The sequence below is a fragment of the Meriones unguiculatus genome, chromosome 4, assembly GCF_030254825.1.
Source record: "Meriones unguiculatus strain TT.TT164.6M chromosome 4, Bangor_MerUng_6.1, whole genome shotgun sequence".
Classification (NCBI taxonomy): Eukaryota; Metazoa; Chordata; class Mammalia; order Rodentia; family Muridae; genus Meriones; species Meriones unguiculatus.
Genome location: NC_083352.1, coordinates 126,901,738 through 126,923,738, shown reverse-complemented (window position 1 = coordinate 126,923,738; position 22,001 = coordinate 126,901,738). Strand labels below are relative to the sequence as shown.

General features: G+C 42.7%; 1 protein-coding gene across 1 annotated transcript in view; it reads left to right on the top strand.

Annotated features, from left to right (window-relative positions):
* Positions 1 to 6,288: 6,288 nt before the first annotated feature.
* The window catches only part of Csnk2a1 (casein kinase 2 alpha 1), a 45,572-nt gene continuing 29,859 nt past the window's right edge, over positions 6,289 to 22,001 (top strand). The window contains 1 exon segment of the mRNA XM_060383086.1: positions 6,289 to 6,312. The gene's annotated coding sequence lies outside the window, so the exon portion shown is untranslated.

The window sequence follows — 22,001 nt, the reverse complement described above, 5'->3', positions numbered from 1 at the left end:
CACACCACCACACCAGGCAAAAGACATTTCTAAGTCCTCTGTAGGCTTATCGATGTAGCTCAGTGGCACAGTGGTTGTCTAGACTGTACAGTCAGGCCTTTAGTTTCCAAGACTGCAAAAATCAACAAGCAAGCAAGCAAGCAAACATCAGCAACAAAAACTTTGCATTTTGTGGGGTGGAGGAAGTAAAATTCATGTTTGAAAACAACAACAACAACAAAACATACTTCAAACAGGGCCAGTGAGACAGTTTAGCTGATGCCTGTGAGTTCAGACCCTGAATACCACATCGTGGAAGGGAAGAACCAACTCGGAAAAGCTGCCCTCTGAGTTCCAGACATGTGCCATACCACACTGGAGCACGGGTGGGCGCACCCAGAAACAAAGTAAATAAACGTAGGAACAAGAAATTTCAAAATTTAAAATAAAAGCCCGGCATGGTGGTACACACCTTTCATCCAGCGTGTGGGACGCAGAGGCAGACAGATCTCTGTTATTAGTTTGAGGCCAGCCTGGTCTATATAGCAAGTTTGAGGCCAGCCAGGAATATACAGTGAGACACCATCTCAAAATAAATAATCTTTAAAAAAAAAATCAAACAATACAGTTAGAGAGGTTGAAAGCAGATGTTCACCCTTCTTTCCCTTTCAGAGAAAGGCTAATCACTGGTGGCAAAGCCTCCTGGACCCTTCTACAGCACACATATGTATATAGCTAGTCTTTTTTTTTTTTTTTTGCGGGGGAGAAGGGGAGGATGGTGGTTGGAGACAGGCTGTATGTAGCTTTGGCTAGCCTAGTATTCACTTTGTACTCCAGGCTCACCTTAAATACAAACAGCTTCAACCTTGCAGGAGCAGGCATCATAGCATGGGGCACACCACCACGCCCCGAAACAACATTCTCATTCTCTCTCCCCCTCCTTTTCCTGTAGTACTGGGAGTTGAACCTAGGGCCTTGTGCCTGGTAGACAAGGGCTCTGTATCTCCAGCTCCATTCTTCAATATGTTCAGCAGAGTCTTATTTTGCCTTTTGTTTTTTTCTTTTTTTTGCATTTTTTTTTGTTTTATTTTTTTACCTTTTGTTTTTTTCATCACCCATCAGTATACCAGAGTCAGCTCTACATGCCAAGACATAATAGTATCCTCATTTTATTTAATGACTGTGATCTGCAGACATGACCTAGGACAACTGTCTAAATTCTCTTGGCCTTGGTGTGCATAATATCTAAGGAAGTGTCACTGGACTCCTGTTGTGACCACATGAGTCAGAATGTGAAAACCATCTTCTGTTTGGTCTTGATACATAGCAAGTGCTTGGGCTTGAGAACCAGCTCAGTCATAAAGTACTAGCCTTCCACACATGAGAAGCTGAGTTCCATCCTCAGAACCAATGTTTTAAAAAAAAACAAAAACCGGTTTGGGGGACTGGAGAGATGGCTTAGTGGCTAAGAGCGACTTGCTGCTCTTTCAGAGGCCCCAGGTTGGGTTCCTAGTACCAGCATAGCTCACAGCTGTAACTGCACATCCAGAAATCAGGAATCTTCTGGCCTCCTCAGGCACCAGTCATACACAGAGTACACATACAGACAGGCACATAAAATAAATACACATATAATAAAAATAAATAAACCAGCAGGTAAATTTCAGGCTAGTTAGGGATGCTCAAAAAAAAAAATTCACACACCAAGAGCTGTCCCAAAGCAAATATGCTAACTGCAGAGACAACAAACAAGCCAAGGGACGGTTGTCATTTTAAGCCACTGTGCTTTTGTTTGGCTAAGCAAAAGAAAACTGATTAGAGTCACAGTACAGTAATGACATCTAACGGCTCAGGATAGAACGCAAGCTCCACCTGTGATCTCCCTGGCCCTCAGTCTCCTCATCAGCACAAGGGGATAGTTCTGGTTTCTACATTGTCTTATTACCTGAGGATTAAATAGCAAAATAAACATTCTACATACATCATGAGGTAAGCAGTCTCAGTTTGTTTTTTTTTAACATATGTATGGGTGGTTTGCCTGCATGTATGTTTATGTGTCACAGAGGGCGTAACATCTTTTGTAACTGTAATAACAGATGTCTGTTAGCCACCATGTGAGTGCTGGGTATTGAATCCAGGTCCTCTGAAAGAACAAGTGCTCTTAACCACTAAGCTATCTCTCCAGTTCCTCATTTTTTTTTCTTTTTGTTTGTTACTATTTTACTTGGGGAGAGATAATCTGGCTTCATGTAGCTCAGGCTGGACTGGAAGGAAATTCCTGTGTAACTGTGAATGACCTTGAACTTCTCGTCAGCCTCCTGAGTGCTGAGAATGTAAGACTGCACCACCACACGTGGCTTTTGTTCCCGTGACCTAATGTTTGTGTGTGGGTTCCTATGCCTGTGAATTTACGCTTGTTTGTAGAGGTAATAGGTCAGCCTCAGCTATTGCTTGTCGGGTGCCACCTTGGTTTTTGAGACACTATTTTACTTGGGTTGGTACTCACCAAATAGTCTAGGCTGGCTAGCCTTCAAGCCCCTGGGTTCCACCTGCCTTTGCCTTGTCAGTGCTGGCATTACAACCCTGTGTTACCATGTCTGTTTCCTCTAAGTTCTTTGGACCAAACTCAGGTCCTCATATTCGGGAGGTAAGTACTTTCCCTACAATGCCAGCCCTCTTTCCAGCTGATAATTGCCACCTGACAAGGCACTGGAGAGTGCCATTTAGCATGAGATCGTAATGAAGTTGGAGAAAACCTGGCAGTAACTCTGGCAACTCTCTTAGGTCCAATAGTTTCAGCCAATCTGCTTGAGCAGAATCTTCTGGATTCAAGCACCCTTGTTCCCAAAGGTAAACAGGATCCAGCCAAGTGGAAATCCTGGCAGGGGGTCTGCTGAGATGGTTCAGCTAGTGAAGGCAGCTGCTGCCAAGCCTGACAACCTGAGTTCCATCCCCAGATCCCATACAGTGGAAGGAAAAACGTATTTCCCTAAGTTGTTCTTTGATCCCCACATACATGCATACACACACACACTCACTATATACATATATATGCATATATGTTTTTTGTTCTGTTTTGAAGAAAGAAAGAAAGAAAGAGAGAGAGAGAGAGAGAGAGAGAGAAAGAAAGAAAGAAAGAAAGAAAGAAAGACAGACGTGAGGAAGCAAGCAATCCTGGTAGTTGAACCTGCACTGAGGTTCACATCTCAGCACTTAGAAGGCTATGGCATAAGGATTGCCAAGGGTTTGACCCAGCCTGGTCCAAAAGTATGCTAAGATCTTTTCTTTGAAAAAGAAAAAAAAAAAGGGTGGGGGGGCAGGGGGGCTGGAGAGATGACTCAGCAGTTTAGAGCACTAGCTACTCTTGCAGAGGACTACGGGTTGGTGGCTCACAACTGGCTGTAACTCCAGTTCCAGGGGATCTGGTGCGTGTCATCTTCTGGCCTCTGCAGGGACCTACATACATATAAAAATGGGGCACATACATACACTCACACACACTAAAATAGATACATAAATAAAAAAATTAGTTAGGCCACCTAGGCACTGCTCGGGTCAACAAGATCAGCAGAGAGGCACGTGTGCTAACCCCAGGAAGACCCCCACTTCCCTCAGATGAAGACCAATGTCCTGTCCACTCTCCTCCCATATTATCAACTCACTTCTCCCTTAGTCAGAGTGCTTCCACCACTAAGGCTGCCTTTAAATGTAGCAAGCTTTGCCTGCCTTGGGACCTCTCTACTTACTTTCTGCTTCCCGGAGGGAGCTTCTGAGCCACTCAATACTTAGAACCACTTATCATTTTCCTTCATAGTACTTAGGGCTATCTAAAGCTTTAAATCTATTTCACATCTACTTGGGTTTTTTGTTCCACTCATAGCATTTATTTGTTTATCTGTTTGTTTATTTCTAGGCAGGATCTAATGTAACTCAGACTGGCCTCAAACTCACTAATCCCAAGCAATCGAGGGTCATCAGGTTCAGTTTATGCAGAGCTGTGGGATTTGAACTGAAAGCTTAGGGTATGCTAGGCAAACACTGTACCAACTAAGCTATACACTTCCCCCCCGGGGGGGGGGGCAGCTCTTTAGTTGGTGACTGTGACTGGTCTCATGCACCCTACACCGGCCTCAAACTGCTGATCCTCCTGCCTCTACCTTCCAAGTGCTGCCACTACAGGCATGAATCACCATACCCAGCTGGGCAACCGTGGGATCTCCTTGTTTAACCACTTCAGTTCACAGATGGGAAAACTGAGGCACAGCGGGGAGAATGGCTTCATATTGCAGACACCCAGATGATTGCGGGTACTCAGGCAACTGGGATCAAATTATCACAGACCTGTCTGGGGGAGGCCCATAAAAGGTAGCTGCCACCTCGCTAAAGCATCACTACGTATGTACAAGCCACCATCATTCCCATGGCGTGGAGGGGGCAGGAGTGTTTCTTTGGGAGCAGTGGTGCCAGTCAGCTGACAAACTGGAAAGGGGGGCTAGAGAGGGTGGAAAGCTTATCCCTGGAATAGACAGTTATTCTGAGGCAGCTGGGGATAATGCTTGTACAGAAATAACCCAGCCTCCTCACCCTTATTTCAGCCCTCACACCTCTGCCCCATCAGAGATAAGGTCAACATTGAATAGCATTCAGCAGCACTCATACACACCAGCTTCTGTCTACTGGGGGCCTCACAGTCTGACGGAGGAGGGCAGCTAGGGACCTCAGGCTGCTAAGTGATGGTTCTTGGGTTTGGGAGCTCAAGGAGAACAGGTCCTCAGAAGAAAAGAAACCCTCTGAATAAATTTAACAATGCATACAAGTTATCCAGTCCACAAGGTAATTTAACAGAGTTCAAAAGAGAGGGAGGCAACAATGTCAAGTTCCAGGGTTGTTTGCAGTCTCCGTGAGTGGAAACATCAGGAATTTTAGAGAAGGCAGGAGACTAAGGAGTTTTGGCCATTTTTTTTAAGGGGGGGTAGGGAATATAAAGCCAAGAGCACAAGAGAGAATTTTGAGAAGTCCCAGGATAATTTTGAGCAAAAGGAGAACATAACCGGTATGCATAGCAGAAAGTGCCCCGCGTCTATTTGGAAGAGAAACGCATGCAGAGTGCAAATAGAGTGAGGATGAGGGCGGACTGAAAGGGGGAAAACCCTATGGTACTCTGAATAGGCAGCTCTGGGTAGGATTCCATACAAGGGTTATTGCCATCTCTTGCTAGATTCTAGACTCCAGAGTCACGCCCCTACGGTATCCAACTTTCGTTAGTCTAAACTCCAAGTTCGAGAGTGGGGAAAAAAAGTGCTAAACCTAGACTAGGGGGTCCAAGCAAGCAGAGACTTCAGCTCCCAGGATGCTTTGCTCTACAGTAGGGAAGGTCGCGCATGCTTCTTTGAAGAAAGAACGGGACTTGCCGACAGGTCGTTTTCTCGCTGGGCGTAGTACAGGAAATCTAACACGCCATCTTCGGCTGTGTCAAACCAACCGTTTGTATATTTGATGGGACGCTCATGTTTTATCTCGTCACCTATTACAGGTTCTAACTGAAATGCGCTTCTCTGTAAATTCTGACAAACTTCACGAGAAGCACTCCATTCAGCTCCCCATTCCAGCACAGAAGGCTCCCAGATGACATAGAACAAGCCAGGATGGCCTCCGAGGGCGGGGCAGCTCCGCCTCTTCCGGCTCCGACCCGCCTCTGGTTGGGAGGGGGCTTCCGCTTCCGGCAGCGGAGGCTGCAGCCTCGCTCTGGTCCCTGCGGCTGGCGGCCGAGCCGTGTGTCTCCTCCTCCGTCGCCGCCATATTGTCTGTGTGAGAATAGGGGAGCGCGGCTGCTGCCGCTGCCACTTCCACCACAGGTACGGTGGGAGGCGCGGGCCGAGGTCATCGGGGCGCGCGGGTGAGCCCAGGCCAAGGCAGCAGGGCGAGGTCGCCCCGCACGCTCCCAGCCGTCTCCCGAGCGGCCTGTCGCCTTCCCCTACCCCCCTCGCCGCACACAGTAGCCGAGGCCCCTGCAGTCCATCCCGTACGCTCAGGAAGGCGCAGAGCGAGGCAGAGGGACCAGTCGGTGTGAGGATGGGAGCTGGCTGTCAGACTTCACGTTCTTTGCAGGAGGGAGGCTGGACTGGGCGGAGACTAAGGGACAACTTGGAGGTGGGGTGGCAGAAGGGGGAAGGGAGCTGAGGGGCGCGCGCGGATGCTGGGGAAGCGCACCGAGGGAGTGAGGCCTGCTGGGCAGAGTGGCATGGAGCGTCGCGCCGCGCGGACCAGCCGGGAGAGGGGCCTTCCTTCGTGTGGTTCCTCTGGGCGGGGCTAAACTTCCTACCTGCAGACCCGGTGCGAGGTGGTGGGGGCCCGGGGCGGGGTTGTTGGAGAGGAAGGCCGAGGGAAGCACGAATTGGGGCCGAATGGGTGGAGTTGGGCATGGGAGCTCCTTGGGAGGCTGGGTGCAGGAGGTGAGGTATGTAGAAGGAGAAAGGTTGGCTGAGAGTGTACATGTTAGTGACCTTTTGAAAGAAAAGGACTTTCGAATTTGTTTCTTTGATTTTTGCAGTGTTAGAATACATCTAGATTAGGCCAGTGATGGGTGAAACTTCTGGAGTTTGTTTTGGGGAAGCGAAGTCAAGACTTGGGAGAATTGGTGCTGCCTTTGCTCTTGTGGGGGAAGAAAGTGTTGTGAAAAGGTGACAGGTTATTTGAGGAAGAAGTGATTCTCTGTGACTTAAATTCTTTCGGAAGGGATAAAGAGGAGAAGAAATGAAAAACAAGGTAGGAAGGGAAGACACCCCCCATCCACAAGAGTTGAATGACTTGCTGTATAGGCCAGTGGCAATGAACTAAACTTCCGTAGGTTCTCAGATATCAGAGCCACTCACTTAGCTGTGTGACCTAAACTGTAGGCTTTGTTTTCCTAGTCGTAAAATGGTGGTGTTTCCTAGCTTATGTATTTATGTTAAGGAGTGTCTAAAATAATTTGTATAAAATGTTAACTAGCATATGTGGCAGACAGTAAGTGCTCAGGGCATCTGACTGTTACTAAAGGGCTAATTGATATGTTTGAAATGTCTTCTGTTCCGGTAAAGTTTATTGCTAGGGATCACTTGAATCATCTTCGTAGTTATTTCAGATAAGTTGGTTATACTTGCTAGGTAGAACTGAGGCCAAAAGTCCAGGACAGATATTAGCTCCCCAATATGTTGTCTTGAAAAGTTCATCTGCTGCAGTCCTACCAGGGCAAGTTTGTCCTTTCTTGACTTGGAAATATTTGGCTTTAGTTTGTTATTGAAGGAGAATGTGTACTTTGCAGAAAGAAGGAAAGGGTTGGATGTTTACTTAGTTTGGTTTTTATTAATAGTTGCAAAGTTAGGTTACTCTTGGCAACTTTTCTTTGAAACAAACTAAGCACACCATACCTACTTTATTTTTGTTTTTATGGAAAACAAACAAAAACAGTTACATAAGGGGGTGGCCGACCAGTTTGTGTGTTACCTGGAGGTTTGGACTTGATTAACTAAGTGGCAACATTTTCACAGTGTGCTTTGAAAACTCTACTCTTTGCTGCTCTTTGCTTGCTTTTGTATTTTGAAACAAGGGCTCCTTCTGTAACCCAGGATGGTCTTGAATACACCTGCGTAGGCCTTCAGAAATCCTGGAATTATAGGCATGATCTACCACACCCACTTGGTACTAGCTTTATCATTGAATATTTCATGTGTGTATACATTCAAGTGTGTATGTATTTTTGTCTGTAGGTGAACATGGAGGCCAGAGTTAGATGTCAGGTGTCCTCCTCAGTTGTGCTCTGCCTTTTTTTATTTATTAAAGATTTAAAAAATATATGTATCTGTGTGGAGGGTATGTACACATGCGTGCTGGTGGCCAAGGAGGCCAGAAGGGTGGGGACTTTGGAGCTGGAATTACCAGTAATTGTGAGCTGCCCAACGTGAGAGGCGGGAACTGAATTTTCATCCTCTACAAAAAAAGTACCCACTCTTAGCTGCCACATTATCTCTTCAGCCTCACTGCCTTACTTATTTTATTTTACTAAGATAGTATCTCACTAATTCTGGAGCTCCATGATTTAGCTAGACTGGCTAGTCAGCCAGGCCTGGAGATCCTCTTGTTTCTACTTTCCCACCTATGCTGGGATTTCAGTATATGATTGAATTTAGTTCTTCATGCTTATACAACAAGCACTTTCCCAGCCTTAAACATAACAGTTTTATAGCGTATAGTCCTGTAAAGAAAGGGAAGGTTTTCTTAGAAACTAGGCTTGAAAACTTAGCATGAGGTTTAGGCTTCTGTTGAATAGGCAGATGATACCCAACTTGTGTGAGTGTCCATATTTTGATCTACACAGTCTGTAAATATACTGTTAGTAGAAAAGGACTTTGCAGGTGTAATTAATGTTAAGAACCTTTTAAAGATTTCATTTCAAATTATATATATGTGGGTCTCCATAGAGGCCAGAAAAAGGTGTTGAGTCTCCTGGAGCTGGAGTTCCAGGTGATTATAAGCTGCCTGGTGGAGGTGCTAGGAATGGAACTCAGGTCTTGTGGAAGAGCACCAGTACTTGCTCTTATTCTCTGAGCCATCTTTCCAGCCACCAAAATCTTTAAATAGGAAATTAACCTGGATCCTTGCTTAGTGGTATCACATGAGCACTTAAAAATCAAGAGTACTTTTTCCAGCTGGAATCAGAGAGTAGACGGGGAAATAAGATGAATTTACAGCATGAAAGGGACTCCATTAGGTGCTTTTAGAGAAGGCTGAAAAGAGAATATGAGACAGAATGTGGGCAACCTCTAGTATCTGACAGCAAGAAAGTGAAAACCTCAGTCCTACAACCAGTAGGAACCTAGTACCAACATCTGAATAACTTAGAAATGAATTTTTTTTTAAGTTTTTGGCCTTGAGATCCTAACCTAGCCAAGCTTACCTACCCATTTTACAATTTATAGAAAAGATAATAAACTTGTTATAATGCAAGTCACTACATTGGTGATAATATGGTAGCAGAAAACTAGAATACATTTTGGTACCAGGAGTAGGGTGTTCTGTTACCTAAACATAGAAGTGGCAGTGGGAGGAGGTTGGAAGAATTTTGAAGAGTATGATAGAAAAGATCTAGAACAGATTGTTAGTAGGAATGTAGATGTTAATAACTTTGCTAGTGAAGACTGAGATAGGAGTGAGTTACATGTTACTGCAAACTGACAAGAGATGACTGGCCAGCAAGTTTAGCAGAAATTATATCTTGTGCTTTTATGGAAAGCAGAATTTGCAAGTTTATTTGCAAATAAACAGGGTTGGTTTTTGTTTGTTTGTTTGTTTGTTTTGTTTTTTGTTTTTAAGCTTAGATATCCTAGCAAAATGTTGAAGGTACAAAGGTACAGCTTGCTTTTATTGTGAATATCTTTAAGGGAGTGGACCCCTGTGAAATTCATGAAATCCCCATTATGTTCTTGATAATGTTACAATTACAAGAACAATGCTAATGTCCACTGAAAGACATAGGAAAAATTAAAGAGGGCTGTTGGACTTTCTGAAATAGTGCTGCTTTTCATAAAAAGTGGTGTGTGCGCTGCCTTGGATTGCAAGTGCAACCAAGAGCCTAGAGGATTGGAGCTCAAAGCAGCAGAGGCTTTTCTTTGGGCAGTGAAATGGAGTTACTTTGGGTGTGTTTCTTATATTTATGTTCCAGATGTTCTAGTTATAAATACATTGTAGCTCAGAACATTTTATACCTAAGTTAAATGAAAATATTTTGTTGGGTTTTTTTTGAGATAGGATTTTGCTGTGTATACCTTGCTAGCCTGAAACTCAATAGACCAGCCTGGCTTGGAACTTGTTGACCATCCTCCTGTATCTGCCTGCCAAGTACTGGGATTACAGTCATATACACAGCTCCTGGTCAAGAGTTAGGTTTTTCTTTTAAACCTGGAAGCAGAAGCATTAGATGAGACTTTTTGGACTTTAGGTTGATGCTGTAGTGGTTTGAGACCTTTGGGGACTTGGTATAGGATGAATGTTTTGTGGGTAGGACAGTGTAAATCTTTGGAGACAAAATGATACCACTAAAATGTTGGACCTCTAATCTTTAGAATATTGTTATAATGCAGAAAGGAGTTGTTTTCATTGCTACTTCATAAATGAAGTGAATTGTTATGTAAATTATGGTTTACATCATTTGATAATGTAGGATATCTGAAATGCAACCCCTGTGAACGGGTCATTTGACCCCAAAAGATGCTATGACCCCACAGGTTCCCTGATGCAGGAACTTTTAAGGGACTCAGGATTATTCTGTCTTGTTTTTTCCCCTGGAGTTAGTCTAATCTTTGGGCTTTTGAAAATCAAAGAACCTGCTGGATGTGGTAGTCCACACCTTTAATTTCAGCATTCTGAAAGCAGAGACAAGTGAGTCTCTTGAGTTTGAGACCAGCCTAGCCTACATAAGTTAGTTCCTGGCCAGCCAGGGCTACATAGCAAGACTGTATTTTTTAAATTATTATTATTATTTTAAAGCAAAAACCTTTGGGTGGAGCTAGAGTATCCTGCAGTTCTGGGAGCTACCAACGGGGAAATTATGAATACAGCGGCCTTGTGCAGCAAAGGAAGCCCCAGCTGACAGCTATCAAAGGAGTCTGGCTTCCAGTTGTACATACAGCCATAGGAAATCAAACCAACAATCTGAGGGAGCAGGGAGCAGATTCGTCAGAGCTTCCAGCAAGAAAAACAGCTGACCGATACTTTGGATTTGCCCTAGTTGGACTCTCTGTTTCTGACTGCCAGAAACTGGTATAATTGGGATTGCTTTGTTGTGGTGGTTTGTTACAGCAACAGAAGAAAACTTTATACTCTTTTTTTGCTAGCTTTATTTCAGAATGTAAGGATAGTTGTTTTCTGGAGAACAAAGGCAGCAAAGATTATTCATAGAATAATGGTATGGAGTAGAACTTCAGCCTTGTGCTTCATGTTTAAATTGTGTGTGAATGTTTTGTCTGCACATGTGTTTGTGTACAAGTAAGTGTGTCTGGTGCCCATGGGGACCAGAAGAGGGCATTGATTCCACTGGAACTGGTTCTAGATGCTTGTAAGCCGCCATGTCTGTGCTGAGCCTTCAATTAGAGACCTCTTAATCCAAGTGCTTTTAACAGCTCAGCCATTTTTTAAGCCCTTGATGTTTAAATATTCTGTTCTTGACCTTAGATGCAATATGAAGAAGGTACTAGATAAACCTTCTAAAATGCTAATTCTAGTGCTGAATCGATTTGGTAGGATCATTGTAAGTTGGTAGTTTTTCATGTCTATAAAAAGATATTCCTGTATATTAGAAGAGATGGAGAGAGAATGCAAATTTTAGTGAATTAATGAGTTTCGCTGTGGTCTATCTGTTCTCTTACATCTAGCTCACTCAAAAGTTGTAACTATTATTTTCTCTCTGCCATTGTCATTTGAGGTTAGATTTAGCAATCACAACTACAAAATATAGTTTATGGCTTAAGTTGTTTTGTTTGTTGTTGTTGTTTTTGAGAAAGGATCTCATTCTGTAGCCCAGTCACTCCTGGAACTCACATTGATTCCCCTGCCTCAGCCGTCCAAGAACTGGTGTTACACGTGGACTCCACATGCTCTGCTTGACTTTGTTCTGTAGTAGTGTGCTCATAAGATGTGGACTAAGGGCTACAGCTGAAGTACAAAGTGAATAAACTGTAACTAATGAAAATAGAATTTAAAAATATATAAAAAAGATGTAGACTAAACGTTGGAGCATGGAGGAAGACATTTATTTCATTGAAATAAGTTGACAAGACATTTCAAGGTATGAAGGACTTTTGAAATTATCTGCTTGAGTTTGGTTTTTAGACTTTACGGTAAGGAAATTATTCTCTGAGGGGTAACTGAGGTGTCCCTAGAGCTGGATGTAGACTCCTGTTTGAGGCAGTAGTCATGGCTTTGGAACTGTATTCTCTGAGCACTCTAAAATACCTGGGACTACAGTTACTTCTTTCCACCTGCTTTTTCATTGACTTAACTTGGGAGGCAGAGGCAGGTGGATCGCTGTGAGTTCAAGGCCAGTTTGGTCTACATAGTAAGTTCCAGGACAGCTAGGGCTATGTAGAAAGACTTTGTGCCAAAAAATAAATAAATACAAGTAGTAGTAGTAATAATAATAATGGCAACTGGATTTATACCTGAGTGACTAGGACCTAGTATCTTGCATAAGAATAATGTTGACTGCTTAAACCTAAATTTTTGGGAGTTCCTAAAATGGAGGGATTCAAAGTGGCATACCCTTTAGCTATTATCTAGTGGACAGACAGACACCCCACAGCGGGGGGGGGGGGGGAGATAATCAGGACTACCAGCCAGCTTTACTTGAATTTTTTTGTTTTGCTTTGTTTCCTTTTGGGTTTGTTTGTTACATGATGTCACTATGTAGACTGAGCTTACCTCAAACTCATGGCAGTCCTGTAGCTGTCCCCTTGAGTGCAGGAATTCGGGTATAAACCCACCAAATCTGTCCCAGCTATCTTGTTTTTCTCTATTTGTTTACTTATTTATTTCTATATATCTGTTTTTGAGATAGGGTCTCATGTAGCCCAGGCTGGCCTTGAATGTACTGGGATTATAGTTTCTAGTTACCATTATGCCTAGTTTATATCTCACTGGGCATCAAACCCAGGGTTTCATGCATGGCCAGGTAAACAGTCAACCAGCTGAGCCCCATTCCCTACTTCCTAGCTAGCTATTTGAGTGAGGAAATTCCTCTAGAATTATTAAGGAAAAATGGCAGCTGTTTGGGTTATAGATAGAATATGATTGTGTTTTTGAGACAGCCTCACTATGTAACTCACTACATAGACCATGCTGGTCTTGAACTCAGAGATCTGCCTGCCTCTGCGTACTGAAGTGCTGGGACTAAAGGTTTGTGGTACAATATTCAGCATTCTTTTCACTTTTTTTTTTTTTTTTTTTGTAGCCCAGGCTAGCCTGAAATTCACTGTGTAGCTGAGGATGGCCTTGAGTTGTTCTTGTCTCAGCCTCCCAAATGCTGGGATTATAGGCATGAATCTTTTATAATTTATATGTCACATCTCAGATGGCCCTATTTCCTCTGTTCTTTTAGCACTGTGGTCTTAGGAGCTTTTCTGAGTTGTTTTTATTAACTGAAACATTTTAGTCTTCTCAGAAAAGTGAACAATTAGAATTTTTCCCCCACAGAAATGAAGCAATTGATAATTTCTAGCAAATATTTAAATATTTTGTTCCAGATTAGAAATTCAGCAGTTGTTGAACAAATGTTGCAGAAATAAAGAATTACATCTTTTAAAAAGTTTGAGGTAATATCACAAGATAAAACTCGGAGTGGTGTTCTATTGGCTTCTGCAAGCTGTGTCTTTTGTCCTTAGATTTAAAAATATTATGTAACAACAGTTGCTTTGGTTGGTAAGCCGTTTTTTACATTTGTGATGATGTTTTTTACATGAAAAAATATTGTTATCTGGAGATTTTAGGAGTGTCATGGTTAGAGGAATCTTATAATTTGTATGTGTCTCAAGAAACCTTCATCTGTCCTTTTAACACTGGTCTTCTGAGTTTTTCTGGGTGGGTTTTTTTATTAGTTGAAATATTTTAGTCTGCTTAGAAAAGTGAGCATTTGGAATTTTTCTAGTTATGACTAATGCTCTAATAGACGTTTCTCAATTTAACTATCTCACTAATGTTCTGTAAATTTTAAGAAAAACACCCCATTAAAAATGAATGGGTGGGAACCAGGCTGTGGTGGCCCCATCTTTTTAATCCGAGCACTTAGGAGGCAGAGGCAGGCAGATCTCTGTGAATTCAAGGCCATCTTGGTCTATACAAGGCATTCCAGGACAGCCAAGGCTACACAGAGACCTTGGCTGAGGGTGGAGGATGGGGCTGGAGAGGTGGCTCAACAGTTAAAAACACTGGCTGCTCTTCTAGAGGGCCTGAGTTCAGTTCCCAGCACCCACATAGTGGCTTGCAAATATCTGTAACTCCAGTTCCAGGATTACTTCTTCTGGCCTCGATAAGCAGAAAGTAAGCTTGGTGGTGTGTGCGTGTGAACAGCACTGAGGACAGGAAGCTTAGGCTGTAGGATTCTGAGATAGGGGCCAATCTAGGCTACGTAATATGTCCTGTCTCAAGAAAAGATACTCCCTCTAAACTGGGAAGGGATAATTAATTAGAAAATTGTGTTATTTTTGTATCAAGGTGTAAAGGAACCATTTGGACTAGTCAGAAGTTGTTCATTCATTCAGCAGCCCCTTAATGCTTGCTGTACCTCTGTCAGGTACTATACTTAGGACCACCAGATGCCCTTGCCCTCAGGGCAAAATGCCTTCACCCTGGCATTTTGTCAAAATAAATAATGCTTAGGAGCTTTTGGTGGTTCCATGAGGACCTTACATGCCCTGTAGTAATTGTAGCTATAGAACTGGATGGGGGAAGAATGGGATTTAGAAGTGGCTGAAGTTGCTGGGAGGTGGGGGATGGCTGACAGGATAGTAGGAAGAACTGTACTCTTGGAGAGCTGAGGATCAAAGCTGATCAACTCTCAAGCCTTGCTTTTGTCACCTCTGCAGCTGGAGTGCATTGTGGAATGACTTACTTACTAATCTTCAGTTTCTTCATCTGTAAAGTGGGGTTAATTCTCATCTCAGGGAATTCTTCTGAAGATTATTAATTAAATCACCACTGATAGGTCATTGCTGATGTTGCTACTCTTTTCATGATTTTCATTTCCTGATGCTGAGAGTTCTTATTTTTTTAAAGAAACATTTGACTTGAACATCTTGTTTGTGGTGTGGCCTGCTGGGTGAGTGAGGTACTGAACCAGCTTAGGTGTGGGTCAGTATGTAAGTCACACCCAGTGTAGGTGGCCTCCATTACCCAGGCACAGAATATGTGGTGTAGTTTTAATAGATCTAAGGTTCTTCCTCCTCCCTCCTTCCCTCTTCCCCCCCCCCCCCACCCCCAGGATTTAGGAGTCTTTTGCCTCTAATTGAGCTCATCTTGCTTTGGACTCTGGAAAAGTTCTAGGTTTGTTCATCTGTAGGCACATAGCCTTTAATTGGAGGTATTTCTTTTAAAAAATATTTTAATTATGTTTATGTTGCATTCATTTTAAAACTTTTATTGGTATTTAAGCCTCTACCTCCCTTCCACCGACCCTTTAACCCTAGGTAAGAGAGAGAAGGTTAGTGGGGAGACCCCTTTACTTCTCCCAGCTGTTTAGGGTTAATGGGTTCTCTGGAGGCCTGTACCAATCTCTGTCAACAACAAACCCAGGAAGCAGTCTCTCCAAGCCAATGTGTTAAAATGTCTTCTAAGCTGAAACACCTTCTCTTTCTGGGCTTTCACGTTTATATCCCTCCAAATCATAGAGCATGCCCCTTTTCTGCATGAGGTAGGCACTTACCAGTTGGCAAAAACCACATCCCACGGGAGGCAATCATCCGTGCATCCGTGGACAAACTAAAGTTGAAACTAAAATCCCACACTTGGGATTAAAACAAAAACATATTTATGTAACACAACGGAGTTTAAAAAGAAAACAAACCAAAACTTCCATTACGCAGGTATTTGTGTTTTTCTTTATGGGGATGTGTGCACATGAATGTAGGTACCCTAAGAGAACAGAGGATCCCCTGGAGCTGTTCATAGGCGGTCATGAGCCACCTGAAACAAGTGCTGGGAACTGAATTCTTGAACTGTAAGCCATCTCTTCAGCACCCAAAGTTATTCTTTTCAGTGGTATTATAATCATAGATTGGGAATTACTTGCCTATACTGTATTAGGAATGCACCTGTGTAGGTTTTATAACATCTTTTCTGTACTGCTGTCTCTCTTGTTTCTGTGGATTTTGCTTTTTTGTTTGTTTGTTTGTTTTTGAGACAGGGTTTCTCTGGGTAGCCCTGGCTGTTGAGCTCACTCTGTAGACCAGACTGACCTTGAACCCAGAGATCCTCCTGCCTCCACCTCCCAAACACAGGGCTCAAAGGTATTTATCACCACCACCTGGCATGGATTTGTAGTCCTGACTGTCCTGAAAGTATGTAGATCAGGATGACTTCAAACTCACGAGATTGACCTGCCTCTGCCTCTTGAGTGATGGGATCAAAGGCACCTGCCACCACAGCTGGCTTGTTTTTATTTTATTTTATTTTATTTTATTTTATTTTATTTTGTTTTGTTTTGTTTTTATTTATCTTGTCAAGTAGTTCTGGCTGGCTTGGAATGTGCTAAGGTATTTCTGCCTCAGCCTCCAAGCCCTAGTATGGAGGCATATACCACCAGGCCCCTGCAGCTGCTTTTTTCTTTGAGAGAGAGAGGGGTTGGGTAAGTTAGGTGAGTCTTTTATCAGTGATGGACAGGGACACATACCTTTGACCCATTTTTGTTGACTCTTGTGTATGGGTCCCTACTTTTGTCATGGTATATGAGTGGAGGTTGGAGAACAGCATTTGGGAGTAGGTTCTCCATGAGGTATCCAGAGATATGATATCCAGTGGTATGATTTGTTGCAAATGGGGATGAAATTTTTTTAAAGGTTTGTTTGTTTGTTATTTATACAGTATTCTGCCTGCATGTGTGCCAGCAGACCAGTAGGGGGCACCAGATCTGATTATAGATGGTTGTGAGCCACCGTGCAGTTCCTGGGAATTGAACTCAGAATCTTTGGAAGAACAGCCAGTACTCTTAACCTCTGAGCCATCCCTCCAGCCCTGGGGATGAACTCTTCTATTATGTGAGAGTGTGTGTAGGTTAGAGGATACCTTTTGGGAGTCAGTTTACACCTAGTACTCAGGAGGCAGAAGAGGCAGAAAAATCTCTTAGTTCAAAGCCAGCCTGGTTTACATAGAGAGCCCCTGGTATTAAAGTTAGTAAAAAGAGTCTGTTTAGGTCCTGAATCATAAATAGACTTGTTCAAACTTATTCTTTTCTATTTAGTGCTTCTGTAATAGGGCGAAGGGTACATAGGTTATTTAACCTCTGAACCTGAGAGTCTGGATTTCGTGCCACACGTAGTTTAAGAGACACACAAATGGCAGCAGTGCTTATTACAGATGTAAATGCTGAGTTCTACTTTAGATTTCTTTAAGTCTCAAAGGTTTTTATTTTATTTTATTTTATCCAGAGAATGATAGCCTGTGGGGTAAGACTCATTCTGCCTGTGCTGTATGATCAGAAGCTAAAATATACAGATAATGACTTTTCTGTTTATCAGTTATGTTTTCAGCATAGAATTATGTTATCAAAATAACTTGGTTTATTCACCCCCACACTTTGTTGAAAGACAACGCACTGTTGTGTATTTTGTCATTTATTTAATCATTGATACTAATTTTCTGGCTTAAAGGTGGGAAAATAAAATTTTACACAGAGGATCCACATACTAATATTTTTGTTTTGCCATTTTTTAAAGTTTTTTATGTTAGAAATACTTCTGCATTTTCTTTCAACACATTAATTAATACTGTATGTGTTGTAGGTAAGAGTAAAAGCAGAAGAACCATTTGTGTACTAGGATTGAAATCTGAAGATAAATGCTCCATAGATTCCTCCGTCAGTATTATTGTGACCCTTTATGGAATTAGGTCTTGCTTTGTACTCCTGAATGTCTTGGAACTCTCATCTTTCTCTTGCGGTGTGATTATGCACGGCTTTAAAGTAACTTTTTAGAGAGGTGTCTTGAGTGTTAACCTAGGTCCATATACGAGTGTTCTGTCACTCAGCTGCATTTATAGCTAATATAAATATTATATCCCCAAACCAGACCCTTCATGGGACCAGAGAAAATTTATTGTTTGAAGGAAGTTTTCTTAGTCTAGTGTGCAGTTGAAACTTTGGAATTTGAAAGTCAAAGCCAGATGTAAAAGTAACTTTTATTTGCCTGTTTCATTTGTTGTCTCAGAGGTTTACTGCCTTTCTCTGCTAACCTAGGCCTAGAATGTTTTCAGCCTCTGAGACTTACTGCTTAATAAGCTCACCCATTCTTGTTCTTTCTGAGCTCATAGCTGGCTGGTTCAGCCTAGCTGTTCCCACTCAAATTCCTCTCCCAGCTGACTACTTCAGTCTGTCTTCTCTCCTGGCTCCAGAATTATTCTGGTTGGCCTCAACTAATCCCACAATCTGCTCTAATTTTTGGCTCCTTCTTATTCTTTGGATTGTTCTGCCTTCAACCTCTATGTAAAATTCTCCAGGTAAAACTGCCTCCTCTCTTTGCATTGCCCCTAAAGTAGCTTTTCTTTTTTCTGTCTTCTATGAGAGTTGGGGGTATTCTATTCTGTCAAACCTTCCTTTGATTTGATACCTTTTCTGCCACTCAATTAGACATCACTTTCAAACTTAGGTGCTTCTTTCTACAAACTGTCTTTACCTTTATTGTTTGGGATTAAAGGCATGAACCATCATGCCTGGACCTAAGCTACTTACTCTGTACCAGGCTGGCCTTGAACTTAGATCTGCTTGTCTTTGTCTCCTAGATTAAAGGCCTGTTTCGTTTTCCAGCCGGATCACACAGACCTAAAAGGTCTTGCCAGAACAGCTATGTTCTGAATTCAGAATTCTTCTACATGCAGGGAACTCTCAAAATTCTAGTTGCTGGTTTTATTGATATTTGTTTGTTTGAGGCAGGGCTTATCTGTGTAGCCCTGGCTGTCCAGGAATTCACTTTGTAGACCAAGCTGGACTTGAACTCAGAGATCCATCTGCCTCTGCCTCCTAAGTGCATGCTGCCACAGCCCAGCCAGTTACCACCTTTTTTTTTTTTTTTTTTTTAATTACATTTATTTATTGTGAGGAGTGGGCACATGAATTCCGGTGGTTCTTTCCTCCCACCATGTGAGTCCTGGGGGTCATCAAGGCTTGGTGCTAAGCATGTTTACTCACAAAAGCCATCTTGAGAGCCCTATTTATCTTTGTGTGTGTACACGCGTGCACACGATCAGAGCTGACTACAGGTGCATGTGATTATGTTTCAGCCTAAGGTTGATGTCAAAAGTTGCTTCCATGATTCTTCCGCCTTACTCCTGGAGGCAGGGTCTCTTAATCAAACACAGAATTTACTGATATCCTTAGTCTCACTAGCCAGCTTGCTCAGGAAAACCCTGGCTCTGCCTTCCAGTGCTAGAATTACTGGTGCACAGTCACTCCTGCCTGACATTTACTTGGGTATTCTAGGTATCAAAACTTAAGTCCCTTTGCTTGAGACATCTCCATAGCTCTCTTATTTTGTTTTTATTTTTTTTTCATGGGGTCTTGCTCTATAGCCCAGGCTGGCCTAGAACTTCTAAAAATTCTGCTCCAGCCTCCTTTTTTAAAAGTACTATAATTGCAAGCACATGCCACTATCCCTATTTAAGCCAGAATCTCTTAACTTACACCACATCTGATAGGCATTGCTGAGGTACTACTGTCAGACCCTCCAGCCGCTTGTGTAAGGCACAGTGCCTTAGCTGGAGCAGTGTTGATCATTTATCCCACTGTGCCACACAGAAGTATTTGTTCCGTGACTTGAGTTTTACAATTTTCAGTAATTGAGTTTCTTAACAGGAAAGATTCAAGGGACCAGCTACTCTTTGGATAATTTTTGCCCTCATGTTAAAAAAAAAAAACACTTTAAAGTTTCTCAGAAGTTCAAATCAGTCTCTTTCCATGTGTGATTCAAGAAATGTACTTAAAAAGTAATAGTAATGGCTTACAGTTGGATATTGTAAAGAAGTCCTTTTTTTTAAAGCACTGAGATAAAGAAAAAAATATAGTTAGCGTCTATTAAATTATTGATGCCTGGCTAATTCTGATTGCTATTGTATCTTTTCTGGAGCTGACATTTTGTAAAACATCCATCCAACTTGGCTGTCTTTCTGAAACATGACTTTAAGCCTGTGCTACAATTGTCTCCCTCTCTTCTGGAAAAAAATGAAATGAGATGTGCCAAGATTCTCGAATTGGGGTAGAACTAAGGCTCAACAGTTGAGTGCTTACTGGTCTTAGCAGAGGTTGCAGGTTTAATTCCCAGCACGGGTGTGGAATCCTACAACAGTAACTCTATTTCCAGGAGATCTGACTCCTCCCTCTGGCTTTCTCCAGCACTAGTTATGGATATGGTACATAGAATGTGCAGGGAAACACTGATACAGAATAAAAATTAATTTAAGAAAATAATAAAGAGGCCAGGTGTGGGGGTGTATTTGTTTAACTCCAGCAGGCAGGGAGGCAGAGGCAGGAGGATCCCTGTGAGTGCAGGCTGTCCTGGTTTAAATAGCAAGCTCCAGGACTATGCAGAGAGACTGTGTCTGATAAAGCAAAACAAAATAAAAAGAAGAAACAAGGGTTGTAGAAGCTAGGCATGGTGGTGCGCAACTGTAATCCCAGCACTCTGGAAGGCAGAGGCAGGTGGATCTGCAAGACCAAGGCCAGCCTGGTCTACGAAGGGAGTCCAGGACAACCAAGGCTACATAGAGAAACCCTGTCTCAAAAACAAAAAAGGGGTTTGTGTATGTGTTTAGGCATATGCATGGCATGGCCTGGCACCCTTGTGAGGCTAGAAGATAACTATTTTCTTCCACCACACATGTCTGGGGGTCAGTCTGGGGTTATCCAGCTTAACAGCAAGCTCCATTACCTGCTGAGTCATCTTGCTTCCCCCACTCCTTTATTATTTCTTAGAGACAGGGTCCATGGAGCTCAGAAGTGGGCACAAAGTCAATGCTGATTTTTTTTTTTATGTTTTATTTATAGCTGGGTGTAATAACTAACACCTTTTTCCAGGTGGGTAGGGGGTGCTGAGGTAGGTGGATTTCTGAGTTTGAGACCAGCCTGGTCTATGCAGTGAGCTTTGGGATGTCTAGGGAGCGACCCTGTTTCAACAAGAAAATAAAACGGCAATTATGTTATTTTTGTTTTGCCTGTGTGTGTGTATGCGCACTCCATGCATGTAATGCCTGTCAAAGCCAGAAGAGGGTGTTCAGATCCCCCCAGAACTAGAGTTACAGATGGTGGTAACTCTGACAGGTGCCTGTTGTAAAAATTTTTGTTTTGTTTTCATTTCTGTGGCAGTTTCGTCTGCATGTTCTGTCTCTGCTCTGTTCTACATGCATGTGGCTCTCCCAAGGTCAAAGGAGGGCTTTGGATTCCCTGAAACTGGAGCTACGAGTGGTTGTGAATGCATGTGGATGTTAGGAATGAAGCTTCTCTACCTCTGAGCCATCATCTCTACAACCTCTGACCTTGAGCTTTTCATTTTCCAGCTTCTACCTCTCAGATACTAGGATTATAGGTGTAGGTAATCATTGAGACACATAGCAAGGCACCCCTCCCCTTTCTTTCTTAGCTAACAGAGACCTTGCCTCTCTAGTCTCCAGAGGCTACCTTAAAATAAGTTGAGATATGGTATTTATTTCTTCCCTTGGTCTTGTCATTTTCACATCCTAAGTGTGTAACCTTCAGTTGGAGCCTCAGATTCTTACAGAGAGGATCATCCATTAGACTCCCCACCTTACAAGGAAGGACACTTGGATTTAGCTTAAGTTAGAACAAAATTTTAATCTTCAGGGATTAACAAAGGCCTTTCAGATTTCCTTGCTTATTTCTCTGAGTCCTATTTGCTCTCCACTTTTGACTATAATTGCTTTTTCTGGCCCAGAGACAGGACCTAGGAGATAGTACCGAATGTCCCAGCATAGTCGAAGCCTTGAGTTTAACTGCTAGGACCACCCCTAATGCCCATGTGTGTGTGTGTGTGTGCGTGTGTGTGTGTGTGTGTGTGTAGGGGCGGGTTACTTTTCAAGACAGGTTTTCTCTGTGTAACTCCAGCTGTCTTGGAAGCTAGCTCTGTAGACATGACTAGTCTTGGGTTCAGAGATCCTCCTGTCTCTGTCTCCTGAATGCACCATTATGCCAGGCCAGTGATACTTTTATAAGGAAGAAAAGGCAGATTTTTTTTTTCAGGTTTATGGTACCAGGAATTGTGCAGGGATATTACTAAGTA